This window comes from Lissotriton vulgaris, chromosome 4_1 (assembly GCF_964263255.1).
Source record: "Lissotriton vulgaris chromosome 4_1, aLisVul1.2, whole genome shotgun sequence".
Lineage (NCBI taxonomy): Eukaryota > Metazoa > Chordata > Amphibia > Caudata > Salamandridae > Lissotriton > Lissotriton vulgaris.
The window spans coordinates 1,513,695,930-1,513,712,345 of record NC_141691.1 but is presented as its reverse complement, the minus strand read 5'-3'; the positions used below and the strand labels follow the sequence as shown (position 1 = coordinate 1,513,712,345).

The following is a 16,416-nucleotide window of genomic DNA, read 5'->3' as shown; positions in this document are numbered from 1 at the left end:
AATTCTCCAAAGACGGCATGAGACCTGATCCTGAAAAAGTCTCTGCTCTATCTGGTACGCCACAACCCCAAGATATTAGTGACATTCGATTTTTTCTAGGAATGGTTAGCTACTGTGCCAGTTACATCAAAGACTATGCAACCATCAGCTATCCGCTGAGAGAACTCACAAGGCAAGGCCAAAGTTTCCACTGTTCAGCCAAGTACGAGCACGCTTTCAACAAAATCGAAACAGCTGTGAGCTCTGCCATCAACCTAGCATACTTGAATCCTCGGAGAAAGACAGAGATTACAGTGGACGCTAGCCCTGTCGGACTTGGCGCCGTTCTAGCTCAGTATGATGACGAAGTAGAACAACGCCACATTTGGCATATGCCAGTCGCAGCCTCACTGACACGGAGAAAGCCTACACACAGCCTGAAAAGGAAAGACTGGCGGTTGTGTGAGCATTTTTATCTGTTCATCTATGGGAAGCTATTCACGCACATCACTGATCACCAGGCCCTAATAATTATCTTCGGAACCCCCCGAAAGAAGATGCCTCCACGGATTGAGCAGTGGGGGATTCGCCTTCAAGACTACACATACACCATCATTCACAAACCGGGGAAGGTTGAAAACCCTGCAGACAATATATCGCGACATCCCCAAGCCTTGACGCAGACAAGCGGCTTGCTAGCTAAAGAATATCCCACTTTGTTATTGATCAGGCACAACCACCTGCCTTCCCACTGGACACCATTATAGAAGCTACTGCCGAAGATGCCATGCTCCAAAACATCATGCAGGGAATCTGCACGGACTCTTGGAGATATCTGGAGGACCCGCAGAACAATGACGCCATCGTCGCACAAGAACTCATATCATTCACACATGTCGAGGATGATCTCATGATCAGCGCCAATGGATTACTGCTGAGAGACAGGAGAATTGTCATTCCTCGACAATTGAGACAAGGAACTGTCAACTTAGCACACAAAGGTCACAGTGGGGTAGTGGCCATGAAGAAAGCGTTGGGAGAGCGAGTCTGGTTTCCGTCCCTCAACCAGATGGTAGTAGCCACACTCCAAGACTGCCCACAATGTCAACTAGTAGGGCAGGACAAACCACACTCCCCACAACAAATGTCTGACCTCCCAGATAATGTGTGGGAGCAAGTGGCTGTTCAAGAACAAATACAAAACATTAAAGGTCTGAGGGACAAGTTATAAAGACCTACGCGGATTAAATCCCCCTAATTCTATTAGTCATACAACAACAATTTAATCTGTGGTCTATAATAATCAAAAAAGGGGGAGGAACTGTGATTTTACATGCAATTCTAAGGACACCAACAGCCTATAGTGCTGACATCTTTGTTAACAGCAAAGGATAGGAAAAAGAGAATTGAGATGCAGAGAAGATGATTCATCTAAAGAATGAAGAGGATTAACAAGAACCGCTTCAGGATTATTTGTATCCCATCATTACACTTAAAGTACCCAGTGTCATCATCTGGGGTTCTAAACAACTCTTTCTCGTCCTTCCTCGATCCAGGAGGAGAACAGAAAGAATGAGTTGTCTCCTCTTGTGGGGTTCTCACAAGAGGAAAGGGATATATTACAGAAACTCTTACATTTTTTATTTTTTTATAGAGTTTTCATATGTGCAGTGCAAGAAAAAGGAAAGATAATGTGATTTAAAATAGGATAGACAACAGAGACAGAGAGTAAAATTGATACTTGTATAGCTCACTACTCACCCACAAGGGTCTCAAGGCGCTTGTACGCACACCGCTGTGGAACCCATCCTGGCTTTCCCTGTGAGGCGTCCACTCCTGGGCACCCCCAAGGTGGAGGCCAGGCATCCTCAGCGTTGTGGGGGCCGTTGTGGAGATTAAGCAAGCTATTGCCCAGAGTTGCAGAGTGGGACTCCATGATTAGAATAGGCACTGAGGCGAGAATTATCAGGTCCGTGGAATTTTGAGCCCAAGACCCGCCGAGGCGGGGAATTGAACCCTGGTCCCGGGCTAGACCTCTGCATCAGGGTCTGCCGCTCTAAACATTGAGCCACACTTCTCCACTCCTCTTATTTTCACTGCTAATACGGTCAACATGTTTCAGCCAATAGGATAACTCTCCCTGGCTTTCTTCAAGACCTCAAAGCACACATCTTTGTCACTGCGATTTGTAAAGTTTCATACATACTGTTTAGACTTTACTATACCAGTATTCAGATCCTCTCTACATGCATGATGTTTACGACATCTGAAAAATAAGTGAGGATACAACTAATAAAACTGCATCTCGTAACTTCAATCCTTTGCTGGCCCACATTTACTTAAAATGCAGTGGTAGGAGAAAGTAGAGGATGCTTACCAGTGCATGTCGAGGACTAGACCTCATCTCTCTCGGCACCAGCTTCAGTCAAAGAGGCCCCGCCCTGTGGAATAATCATAATCCAACAACAATAGGTGCAGTGGAAATCAAAATGTATATATAGGTTTGGAGCTACATATTGTGCCATCAAACCATATGTTACTGCTATAATCGTACTGTTCAAGCCCCAGAACATGGGTCATGGCAAATCCCTGGCAAAGCATACAAAAAGAGGTATAAAAAGTAGAGAAATGATTTCTTAAACTTTCACTTGCTTTCACAGAACTAAGGAAGGGAAAGTTTCCTCGTGTATTTTGTCTTCCTTCCTTTAAGTCAAAAAGTATTGCATTCGTGGTAAATGGCTATTTGTTAACTTAGTATAGCAAATCAAGTGGCTACTCAAGCTTTTACAGAGTATGCTTATCTTTGTTTGTTCATAAAAAGGTCTGCATCAGATAGATATTCATATTTTCGAAGCTAGAAAGAATCTTTGCAGGGACCTCAATGTATTTTTTGTTTCAGTCTGAGATCTGGACTGTTAATGCCGTATGGTTCGGAGGCACTTCTCTGTAGATTTAATCATACTGTGAACAGCCTTAGTTCTCTGGTCTGGTAAAGAGACTGTTCTGTCAGACTGTCTGTTCTAGTAACACAAGAGGGGTACAAAGTTCCACAATGTGAGTGAAGAGGACAAGTGTATGTAGAGCGTAGAAGAAGAGAAACAAGGGATGGGAATTCCCTTTTTGGAACTACAACCCTCACACACCTAGCAAGCTAGCTTCATCATATGGGTTCTATTCATCAGATGAGTGTTTGTTTTAAACTCACGAGTGTGCCTTTGAGCGTAGAATGTATGTGACCTGTATCCCAGTAAACACAGCACTGATTTCTCTCCTGTGTTATGTATTACCTTTAGGTTGCATCAAATTGGCAGGACCTGCTTGCCTGCTTAACTACTGACCTCAAGGAATAAGGTTGTAATACACTTTTATTCTTAGTTTTTCACTGTGTAGTACTGAACACCTAGGTCCTGAAGAATTGCCATTTGGGCAAGAAACATGTTGACCTCATCAAAGGGTTGTAGGTATTTTGCTTTGAATCTCCTCAGCATATATCTTTCCTCCCACTATTTTAATCAAGGGCGTTGGCCACGCCAATAAAAGTTCATTGTGGACTGACCCACCTTTTTTTAACTCACCACTATCTCACGACTACACTTTCACTTGCCCTCTCACCCGCATGCACCATATGGCTGGAACAAAGGATCTCAGATAAAGAGCCCCTTTACGGGTGCCCGTCAGACATTGCAGCGTCAGTCTGACGAGGAGCAGAACCCATATGATGAAGCATGACATCTAGCTTGCTAGGTGTGTGAGGGTTTTAGTTCCAAAAAAGGAATTCCCCTCCCTTGTTTCTCTTCTTCTACACTCTACACACACTTGTCCTCTTCACTCACATCGGGGAACTTTGTACCCCTCTTGTGTTAATATGCCACATAGCTGCCAGAAATTGCGAGACTGCAAATACAGTAGGTCCAGTTGTGTCTGACTTTAACACTCTTAGTGCCTGCAAGCAAGTGCCGAAAATCCAAATTTTTGCACAGGGAAACAAGCCAGTACTTCCTAGGTTCCTAGGTACGCCGGACAGAAAAAGAAGGCATGAAGCTCAGTTTCAATATCGCAGTTTCATGCAGGACAATTTTTCAGGGCATAAGAGAACCACTTACTGGTAAGTGCGTGTAGGGGTAAAACTCCATGCCTCAATTGTACATACAATTATTTTGCTAATTAAGGATATATGTCATCTAAGAACCGCTCAAAGAAATAAAAATCTTTAACCAGGAGAAAGGAAGCAGTTACAGAACCAATTTGAGGATTACGTAATGCCACATCAAGTTTATCTGCACGGAATACTTTAGTAAGAAAAGTACATGAGATTGTTTTGCAATCCCTCTCTGGGTCTGCCCATAGAGAGGGAACTCCTAGCCTCATGAATTCATTCTTAATAAAAGAAAGCCATAGAATTTTCCAAGCATTGTGAAAGGTCAGTTTTTCTTCAAGTTCCTGTCTGTAATTTGTCAGCTCTGGTGTTACCCAGAGCCTGCGCCAAAACCTGAGGGGTTTTAGGGCTAGCTCTTCATCAATTGGTCTAATCTCCAGGTCAAGCCTTAAAGGAAAAAGCGGAGTGCTGGCTGGAAGTGCTAGCAGCTGACTTAAAAAATTATTTTCAGTCCTAGTAATTTCGGTCCTATTACATTATCCCCATAGTTCGTCCCCATAGTTCTCCCCCAAACAAGACGGCACCCCTTGCTTGTGATTTATAAACCTCCAGCGGGAGACCAAAAGACTTAATAGTGGACTTATTGGGTAGTTTGAGAATTCCGCCCGAGAGTTGGGCCAGTTTCAATTGTGATTTAGTTAGCTGGAAGCCCCACGTCAGATTCTCATTAATGGTGAGCCCCAGGTATTCAAAGGTGCTTACACTTTCAAGTCTCATTGTCCCTAGACTTGGGTTTGGTCGGGTTGTTCTAGGAGGGTTGAAGATCATGAATTTGGTTTTGAGAGAATTGATCTCCAGTCCCTGAACAACACAGAATTCTTCAAATCCATCCAATGTTCGCTGTATACCCATTGGAGATTTAGAAAGCAAGTGGGTGTAGTCGGTGAACATTATAGCAGGGACCCTGTTACCTGCTAACTTCGGGGTATCATTTTTCTGATTTCCGTTAAGATGCGCAATTACCCTATTGACATAGAGGCAGAACAGGGTTGGTGCCAGCACACAGCCCTGCCTTGCCCTCCTGCCAACAGGGAATCGAGATGACAATACAACGTTCTTCCCGCATCTAACTTGAGTAAAGTTAGCCTCAAGTAACCTCATCAGGACTTTTAACAGGCACCCAGCTTCTCATTTCTGTTGCTTTCACCATATCTGTCTCTGTTGGCCCTTTAGTTACTTATACTGTACTTCTCTACTCCACCACATGCCACTCTGCTCCAGTCCGCACAGTGCCACACTGCGGTGCTTTATCCCACTCCAAGTGACTCCACTATGTTCTCTGCTTAGAGTGGCTCTAAGTCACTTCACTCCATGCCACACTTCGGCACTCTGACACTCCCTGACACTCTTTACACCACCCAACTCTAAGCAAGTTCAATCCAAGACAATATCCTATATGCCACGCTGTAACTTTTAACAATGCTGTCAATCAGCCATGCTGCTGTACAACATGGCTGAAAGGTATTGGCAAAACCAGTAGCTCTCACGTATGCGAGAACTACTGGCTTTGCCAATGCTTCCAAATTTTATGCAGTACTACTCTCAATTCATGTGACTCCACTCTGTTCCACATCAGTCTGTCACTCCACGCCACTCCACACAATGCCACACTGCACCACTCTATTGTATTGTAATTTCATTATATATAGTGCTTACCTCCCCTTACGAGACGTCAAAGGGCTTTTACGGCAGGTAGCACGCTACTCCGAAACCCATGAAGTATTCGTGGCGATTTAGTATAGGGAAATATGAAAGTAATTTGAGAGGCGGATGTGTTAGTCAGTTATTTGGATTAGGAAGGATAGTGGAGGGATAGAAGAGGGTCAAAGGTTTGCATTTATATAGCGCTGGCTACCTCTGATGGGGTATTGAAGCACTTTTTCAGTGAGTAGCACGCTACTCAGGAACTGCCACTCTACTCTTCGCCACTCTACTCCACTCTCCTCTACATTGCTCTAGTCCACTGTATACCACCTTACACCACTCCACTCTATACCAGTTCAATCGAAATCACTATCCTATATGCCGTGCACTAACTTTTAGCCCTGCTGACCAGCAGCCACACTACTGTACAACATGACTGAAATACATTGGCGAAATTAATAGTTTTCACGTAGGCGACAGCTATTCGCTTTGAAAATGTTTATAAGTTTTGTGCAGTACTATCAACCCACTCTGCTCTACCCCACTCTAACTCGCCTCACTCTATGCCATTCCACACAATGCCACACTGCAGCACTTTGCCACTCCAATCCACACAGGTGGGAGCAGGAAATAGGTACAAAGGCATGCTATAGCTGACAGGTAGGGTGAAAGAAAATTTGTGGGAGGCGTAGTGTACAGGTGGCAAGAAAGGACATGAGATGCATAATGGGAATTTTTGAGAATAGGGGCAGTTAGGAGGAGTGGTTACGGGGCAGGTGGAGTTGGGTGACACAGAAGAGGGTACAAGAAGGGATGACTTACATGAAGGAACAAAGAATTTTAAAAGTGGAGTGTTTTGGTGTCAAGACAGGATCGCAGAATGGTGATGGGGATGGTGCCATGACAGAAGGGAGACTATGTTGGGTACCAGGAGAGGGACAGACTGAGTCAGGACTGAAGAGTGTGATGGGAACTGGGCAGTATTGGTGACAGCAGAGGGCAGTAATTGATGATGGGATGGCTAAGAGGAAGTGAAAAAAAGACAGGAGGGATGGTTGGCAGTGGAGTGAAAGGAGTGTGTGACAGGAAAGCATATGCAATTAGTGAAGTATTAACAACCCCAAAAAAATTCCACCTCCCGCACTTTTTAATACAAAGTTGAAGATGCTTTTCAAAATAATAAAAGCCTTCCATTACAAAATTAAAAGATGGAGAGCTAAGGTGTGTGACTGAAGAGTCAGCAGGCTGGTGGATGTCGGAGAGCACAAGGTACAAGGGGGCTGAAGGACGTCCTCTCCCTTGTCATTAACACTGCTTAGGGTAAGTGTCAATCGGTCTGTGAACGATAACTCCAGAGTGCAACCATACCTTGTTCTGTAGCCGTAGGACATGCATGGTGTTGACTTTCTTTATAATTACATCTTTATGCTCTTTTGCATTTGACACAAAGAATCTCCACTTCAATTTATCTATTACCTGAGTTCAATCACTAGTGTCAGTAGCCACATACGTTGACTGTTTCACCTGTTCACAGGGCTTAGGAGAAGGCGGGGATAGAGGTTAACTCTATCCTGGCTGAACAAACTGTTTTAGTTGCTGATTGACTAATAAGACTGTTGTACATCTCAAGTAACCTTTATGTTTGGACTATAAAAGGCCTTCTTTCCATTGTTTAACTGCATGAGTGGCGGGATTGGCAAAGCCTGTACTGTGCTCAGAAAAAAGCTTTAGGGTGGAAGGGTAAAATCTGAATGCAGTAGAGGAAAATTAAAAGCAGTAGCCTCTCATTTAAACTGGTAGGGGCAACATGTACTATATACTGCTCTCAAAACACTGGTCGCAAATTGCAACCAATATTTTTGTGACCAGTAAATAGTTTTCCAAGCTGATCTATGTAGAAGCAGTTGGTTCAGAAAAATCTGATTCTGATTGGTTCACAATCTGATCTACCGGCCCACCCAAAAATTGCCTGCTTTCAACCACATATATCATATAACCCTTCTCAGCCTGTTTGAACCCAAGCTGTCATTCACACACATCTAGGACCTCTTCAGGCATCAGAACTCCATGACACTGTAAACTAAAGCCACTAAAAATGCCCCAGAGCCACACAAAGCACTTTTTTCTTCACTCACGGATCCCATGGCCGTTTACATCATTTGATCAAACTATCCATAGTAAGCTACTTCTGCAGTTCACAACCACGGGATAAACTGCAGTACCCCTTAGACCACTCACAAACCCACTTAAAGGCTTACTTGAAGACAAAACTACAACATCTTGAGCAGTCTCATTCATGCACGATTATTTACTTAATACCACTCCTGCACTAATAGTGATAACCCCTACGCTTACATTGACTATTGTACGTCTTCTGTTAACAAAATTACTTGATTGGCGTGACAAAGATCAAACTGAAATATTTGAGGTGGGAAAAGATTAAAAAAATGCAATATTATTATTAGTGGTTTTCTGCTTTGTGTAATAGCTTAACACACCAGTGCTTTTAAGTTGATCACAGAACACTCAAAGTTGTAATCATGAAATTGCCCTGGAGTAAACTAAACATATCCTGAAGTCCTCACAGGTAAGGCTGGGTAATTTTGTTTGAGGTAAACTGAATTGAATTCCAAGTCAAGGTGTTTTTTTCCTGTTTCTTCTGTTTTCTGTACACAAATAACATAGAGAACAGCTAAAAGTATCCCATGGTGATCCATGAACTGCTGAGAGAATACTTGCTCTATGCTACTGCACTCTACCCTGTACCACTCCACTCTAAGCCACTTCACTCTACTCTGAAACACCTACACCACTCTACTGCACTCTATGCCACACCACTCCACTGCACCAATCTACTCTATACCACTGCCCTATACGCCACTCTAAACCACTACAATCTACCCCAATGCACTCAACACCACTTTATTCAAAACCAATGCACCCTGTGCCACTGCATGCTATGTCACTCTTTTCTACTCTGCATCACTCCACTCTGTGCTGTTGGGCTCTACCCACTCTACAAGATTGCATTCTAAGCCACATTTATAACCATTTGTGTTATAAATGCACGTGCAGTAAAAACTTTGGAAGTTAATGGTTTATGCTAAGTAAAAATATTGCACTAAAATCATGTGAAGTATCGACGTACATTCGTGGTAATTTGCTAATGTTTTGCAATTGCGGTCGCAAAACATTTAAACATGGCTTTGCGGTCGCTATTAGGAATGGAACCCCTTTTTCTAATAGTGACTCGCAATTCCTGAATAGCGAGTCGCAAATAAATTGCGACTCGCTATTTAGGAATTGTACACGGCCCTGTGTACTTTTGCATTCATAAACAGGTTGCAAACCCGTTTGCAAATGCAATTTAGGGTCTTACATCTGGCCCCCAGTAGGTTAAACAAGGTTTACCCATTGCTACTTGAAATCATCTTTGAGTAATACATCCCCATCTTGAAATCAACATGAAATAATACAGCCATATTCATTCTGAGTGTAATACATCCCCATCAAGAGGCCATCATCAACTAATACAACTTCATTCTAAAGTTACATTGGAATCCTCCTTGAGTGACGTAGCCTCATTTTGATGTCTTCACAAGGTCATTCTGTACTAATGCAGCTCCATCCTGAAATATTTATAGGATCATCCTGGAGTAATCCAGCCCAATCCCGAAATCATCCTTCAGTAGTAAATGATCATCATATGTTTCCCACTGAAGTAATCAGGAATCCATCCTGGAGTGATCCAGCCTAATACTCAATTCATCCTGGTATCATCCTGCAGTAGTACATGATAATCAGATATTTTCCACTGAAGTAATCAGGAGCTAATCCTGGAGTAGTTTCTCTGATGGCTCGAGGAGGCATTCCATTTAAATATTCTGCCCTGTGGGCATACTTCAGTATGGCTTCGGATCACTTTTCCAGTTAATTGCAGGAATAGCCTGGCTGAAGTCATCAGATGACTTCAGAATCACTCCAGGATGATCTTCCTTTTTGACTTGGGGGTGGCGACACAATCGCAGACTGACTTGCTTTTTATGAACAGGGCTAAAAAAGTAATTCAGGCCATGTCTCCACGTTGTTATATCAAGGCCTTGGAGTATTTTCTACAGGCAATCACCTTTGACTGCAAACAACCCTTGCATCTCAATACTTTGATGACGGAGGCCTATTGCACTCGATCACCAGATTGAGTGCGCCGTCATTCTCCTCACCCAGCCATACAGCTTCTCAACCACCAATCTGCCACACTGAAATAGATGGCACCACAATTGTCTACTGGCGCCTCATCCCTTTTAGTTGCAGCACAGGCACGTGAAGCAAGAAAAGTCTACTACTCGCTTTTCCCTCTTTATAGCCCCTTGACTGCTCGAGGTGCCCTCACTCCTTCAAGCACAAAAATGAAATCCCATCAATCGTCGCCTGTGTGACAGGTAGCCACACCTTAATTAAGTAAACATCAACACCTTGTCATGTGTAAAGTAAGGAGTATTTAATGAGGGCACCTTACCCATCAGAGAGCAGTAGCAACTCCCACAAGTAACTGACACCTGGCTCCTGACAGCCTTAACATTCCATGATCCATATTCCATATTCCATCTGATACTGTACTTAGACACTGCATACTTTCCATGTTCATTATATACCACAGTTAAGAGTGAATGTCCCTTAGGGCTTCTTTACCCATGTATCTGCCTCTGTGGTGTGTGATAGGGAAATGGCATTCTCTCATTTGTATTATAACTTCCTTTAAGTTAGTAAGGGAATTCCCACTTTAATTGCTCTAGTGCATGATGTTCTCTTGTGAAGTGTGCATTTCAGAAGGTGTCGCACAAACGTTTGTGGGCCCTTCTCAATTAATGAAGCATACAAAAGCTCAAAACGCAGGCAGAAATGCACCTAATGCTCCCGGGGCCTTTCTGTAATTGGCCCTTTCATACCAATAGCAGCTTACTCCCATAGAACCACTGATAAAAAGCTGCATCGTGGCTGCAGATTTCTTCTAATTTTATGAGTTGCATTCTGTCGACATATGCCTTTTAAATACATGAATTACCAAGGTATTTTGGGGATATTAACCACTCTGTTCTTCCTCCTTTGCGCCATGAGAGGCTAAACTGCGTTTATAAAGTCCATTAGTCCCACTCCACATTACATGAACTTTCTCGTAAATACTGTTCTCTCCTTGGTTGTTCATCCATTAGTGCCACATGAATCATCCAATACAGTCAAATGTGTGATTTACAAAGCACATTATGTGACCAGTGTACACAGTATCTATGTATTTATAAAGTATAGTCATAAAATACACTATGATACAGCAGCTGGACTTTCAGTAAATATATTGATAATCATTTATTAGGAAAATGTTAACTCATATCCTAGTACATAAACACAACTAGAAAACAATGTGTATATTTGCATGAAAATAAAGTAACCAGTTGAACTGAGCAAGAGTGCAGGTGTGCACTTTAATTGTATGTAAATGGAACATCTTTTATTTATCCTTTTATTAGCACTCTAATCATTACGCTTTAATTAGCAGGTTGTGGATCATCCCTTTATGATTAAACACAGATATATATCGTCAAAGTTCCACAACACTGCAGGTATCCTGCTTAATTAGGAAGGGCCAAACAGGCCAAAATTCAAACATCTTGTGTCGCATATTAGTTTATATCCTTTTGTTTTGGGGCTATCATCATTTATTGGCAAATAGAAGGGCCGGAGGTAAACAAGTTGCATTCTGTTTCTTGAACATTGTCAACCAATCACAGCTTCACTTTTTTCAATGCATGGTACGGGGACGTCAAGGGCGCGGTTTAGGACTTGATGACTTTTGTGTCGTTGCTCTCGGACACCACCTTCCCATCGCCAATCTTCTGTGTGGTGGTGATGAGCTTCTTCACCATCTGTGTGCTGGAGGCAGAACTGCTGGTCTAGGCATCCTGCAGGGTGAATTCATCACCACCATCCAACAACTGCCTGTAGGTCTCGATTTCCGCCTCCACCTTCATCTTAATGTTGAGTAGGGACTGGTACACCTGAGACTGCCGCTGAAGGTCGTTGAGGACCTGGGTGAGATCTTCCTCCAGCCACAAGAGGATGTTGTTGATCTGATCCACCTGCATTGCATAGCGCCCCTCTGTGTCTCTAAGGCTGTCTTCAAGGTTAGCATTCAAGCTTCGTATGGACTCCAGCTCGATCTCCAGACCTTGGAGAGTCTGACGCAGGTCAGGGACCGTGGTCCTGGAGGACTGCAACAATTCATTTTCGTGTGTTACCCGGACTGTGAACTCTTCCACCTGGTGCTATAAGGTCTTCTCTGCTTCCCTGTTCTTCTGTGCCAGCTCATTGTACTGTGACAGGATTTCAACCATGATCTTGGATTCTTGCCCAGGTCCTGGGTTTTGGGTGCGTCTACCTCCACGGTCAAACCAGAGCTGGCAATCTGAGCCTGCAAGTTGTTCACCTCATCCTCATGGTTCTTCTTCAGGAAGATCTGCTCCTCTCACGGGGACTCAATTTCATTCTCAAGGTTCATACGGTTCATGTTGGTGTCATCGATCACCTTCCAAAGTCCAGCAATGTCCACCTCCACCGATGTTCTGATAGCCAGTTCGGCTTCATACTTGACTCGTGTCTTTGTGTGCACTGCACTAGTTTACGCAAGTTGTATTGGTTTGCATGCACTACCCTGGTTGGTATGGGACACTGCCTTAACCCCTTGCATGCTCATGACGAGCTCAGCTGGCATGAGTTACAGTGCTCTGGTGCTCATGACGAGCTGAGCTCGTCATGGCCATTAGAACGCTCGCATGCTGGGATAATTCCCCTGCTGTGCTGAACGTTCAATTGAAACGGGTGTGGCCGTGACGAGCTCAGCTCATCATGAGCACAGGAGCACTGTAGCTCATGATGAGCTGAGCTCGTCATGAGCACCGGGGCGCTGTGCGCGCCCCCTGCCCCCGAGCACAGCAGGTAAATTACCCCAGCAGCCAAGGGGTTAATGACGAATCCAATCCAATCCAATCCAAAATTCTTTATTTCGGCCATATAGACCATAAAAGATACAATACAAAACACAATAACATACATATTAAAAACACAGTTATAAAAAAGTTCCCTTCTTATCCAGCGAGGAGATAAAAAGCGTATCAAATCAGTGACCACAGTTTAAGGGGCTTTTTTCTTCCTGATTAGCCATACTGCCATTAGAAATTTGGCTATTGCGAACACAATATGGCCAAGAGTGCTGGTTTTCATTACTCTATATGCCTGTGAGTAATTTCTAAACCCCAAGTTTCTGCAGAGCGGCGCTAGTATTTTCTAGGTCTGTGATAGGCAGGGCACACAAACATAATGTGGAGGTCGTCTTCCTCATAGATATTACAACATGGACACATTTTATCACCCCCCTTGATCCATTTGTGGGTAAATTTTCTGATGGGGAGTGAGCCTAACCTCCATTGTACAAACAATTTCCTCGCAAGGATGGGGAAAATAAAGTCCATAAAGGGTTCAAATACATAAGAATTTTTGGATTCCAGAAATCGCACTGTAAGCGTGCCGCTATTTTGAGCATTCATCAAAAGTGAGAGACTCTTGTCTTTGTAGATTTGGGTCAGGCCTTTGCGTGAAACCCTTTGGCAGCCTTGCACGGGATCCTCCCATAGCTCAGATAAGTTCATAGTGAGCAGTTCATTTTTTACGAAAGCAAGCCAGGGGATTTTATTGCTTCGATTCAGGCTCATGACATGGATAAGGTCCTGCCTATAATGATGTAATTCGTTAATGGACCAAAGCCTGTGCCAAAACTTCACTGGCTTTGACACCAGCTCCTCAGCAATAGAGGGGAGACGCATATCTAATCTCAATGGCAGGGGTGGTGTGCCTCGTGGAAGAGCTAGTAGGCATCTAAGGAAGTTATTTTCCACTCTCGCCAAATCTTGGCCTGCTTTATACCCCCATAGCTCACTCCCATACATAGCTGCTGCCTTAGCTTGGGTCCGGTAAGTTTCAAGTGCCGGGCTTATAGGCTTAAAAGTAGAAGTGTTGGCCACCTTCAAGATTGCGCCCGACAACTGGGACAATTTAAGCCTTGATCTTGCTATCTGTCGGTCCCATGATAGATTTTCCTGTAGTGTTACCCCCAAGTATGTAAAGGTAGTTACCCTCTCAAGGCTGGCAGTGCCCAGGGTGGGATTGGGCCTGGCTTTGTTTGGTGGATTAAATATCATGAATTTGGTCTTTTCTGTGCTCACCTCTAGACCATGTTGACTACAGAAAAGACCAAATCCATCCAGAATCCTCTGGATCCCCATCGGGGATTTGGAAAGCAGGAGGGTATCATCGGCAAACATGATTGCCGGAACCCTCCTGCCTGCCAAATGTGGGGCATCATTGTCCTTTACATTTTCTAGATGGGATATAACGTTGTTGATGAAGAGACAGAACAGGGTCGGTGCCAGGACACAACCCTGCCTCACCCCTCTACGGACAGGGAACCTGGACGAGAGAGTGGCATCCCTCCCACACCTAACCTGCGCATAATTATTCTCGTGTAGCCTAGTTATGATACTGAGTATCTGAGGGGGTACCCCTAACTTTTCCAGGACCTCCCAGAGTTTCTTACGCGGGACTAGGTCAAAGGCTGACCTCAGGTCCACGAAGACCATGTACAGCCTTCCCCCCTCCAACCTCACCGTCTTCCAGTAAAGCAGGACGAGGCGGAAAATCTGGTCCATGGTCGACGTGTTTTTTCTGAAGCCAGCCTGTAGGGGGCTCATGATGTCATTGGCCTCCACCCAGTCTAGCAGGTGGTTCAGGATTAGGCGCGCAAAAAGCTTTTGGGGGACATCTATGAGGCTAATCGGCCTGTAATTGGCCGGGAGGAGAGGAGACCCCTTCTTGTATATTGGCACAATCTCTGCCCCCAGCCAAGAACACGGGACCGCCATACCTCCTAAGATGGCATTAAAAAGAATAAGAAGGTACGGGCCCCAGATTTCAGGGTGATGTCTGAAGAGGTCCCCCGGTAACTTATCTAAACCAGGGGCCTTTCCCAGCGCTAAGCGCTCCATTGCAATCACCACCTCACCTAGAGAAAATTCCAGGGCCACTTCCGGGGAGACGGAGGGCTCAACCGCCACTCCATCGGGCAATAGGATGGTATCTTGGTAAAGTGTCCCAAAGTGGGTCTCCCAGACAGAGGAGGCGATATTAGGCTCCACTGCGGATTTGAGTTCCGCTGCCCCAGTATTCACCAGGGCCCAGAATTTCCTAGAGTCTTTAGCATTTAAGGCTTCAGACAGATCATGCCAATGGTTCCAATCCCACTCCGCCCTTGCGTTGGCCATTGCTACTTTATACTCCCTCCTGAGATCTGCAACCTTGGCCTTGTTAGTGCCCTCTTTAATAGTGGTAATTAACTCGGACTTGATTTTCCTACAGGAAGAATTGTACCAGGTCGGGGTACGAGTCTTTTTCCTACGCGACGGTACCACCGGATGGAAAACCTCGGCAAGGCCCCTCACTAGTTCCTCATGAATGTTAGCTAGTCTCTCGTTGTAATCAGTGGGTCTCAGTTGGTTTATAAGATCATCCACTTCCTTGAACCTGGGGAGTGCTAGACCGTATAACTTGTTTATACCATCTTCTGTATTAAGCAACTTTCCCCATTTAACGCGGCGCCTGTTTGTGGAGAGAAGCAAGTCCCCACGGTCGTCGCTGAAAGGAGTGGTGGACGACCCATCTAGAGGTGCAGGATGCTGAATCTCCAGTTGTAGGGCATTGTGGTCGCTATCTGTCCTTGGTAGCACCCTGAAGTCGTGAACTTTGGGCCACATGGTAATGTCTATTAAGCCTTGACTCATGGTCCTTTCTATTGAAAGTACACACTGAGGGGGTATCGGATGGAGTACGCCCGTTGCAAGCCCTCATTGCAAAGTTCAAGGTAAGGGACATAAGCTGTACTGCCAGCGGGGACCAGGATTTAGGGTGGGGTGAAGACGAGGGTGGGACTCCCCAATAGTCGTCCTCAGCGGTGAGAGCACCCTCCTTTAATCCTTCTAGGGGTTCGAACTGACAGTTGAAGTCCCCTCCCATCACTATCTTGTGGTCGCCTGACAGTTGACCCAAAAAGGATGACAATTCGTCTAGAGTGGGGGATTCATTGGGCGCAGCGACTGGGCGCGAGTAAACGTTGACAATGGCCCATGTTGTTCTACCAGGCCATCTAAGCGACACACACTGGATATCCTGCGAAAGTGTGTCCATCTTTTCCGCCTGGCACCCAATGTGGCTCGCTACCCAGATCGCCAAGCCACCCGAGGGCCTCCCACTCCCATTCCACTTTGCTGGGATTTCGAAGATTAATGACGAATCCCTAACAACGAGTGGGCTTAACAATGACTCCTAAACAACGACCTGTACCAGAACCACAACTTCCTTAACAATTACTATACCTGAACCTCGACCTTCTTAACAAGTACTATACCTGAGCCACGACCTCCTTAACCACTGGTTCTAAGCCCACTCGTTGTTACGCATACGTTAAAGGTGTCTCCATAATTAGCAGGTGGCATTTGCATTATAAAACTAGCATGCGTGTTCGAACGCCTCGAAACACA

The 16,416-nt window shown here is 44.7% G+C and overlaps 1 pseudogene; it reads right to left on the bottom strand.

Moving 5' to 3' along the window:
• Positions 1-11,491: 11,491 nt before the first annotated feature.
• LOC147724164 (uncharacterized) lies at positions 11,492-15,660 on the bottom strand (annotated as a pseudogene).
• Between the last annotated feature and the right edge of the window lie 756 nt (positions 15,661-16,416).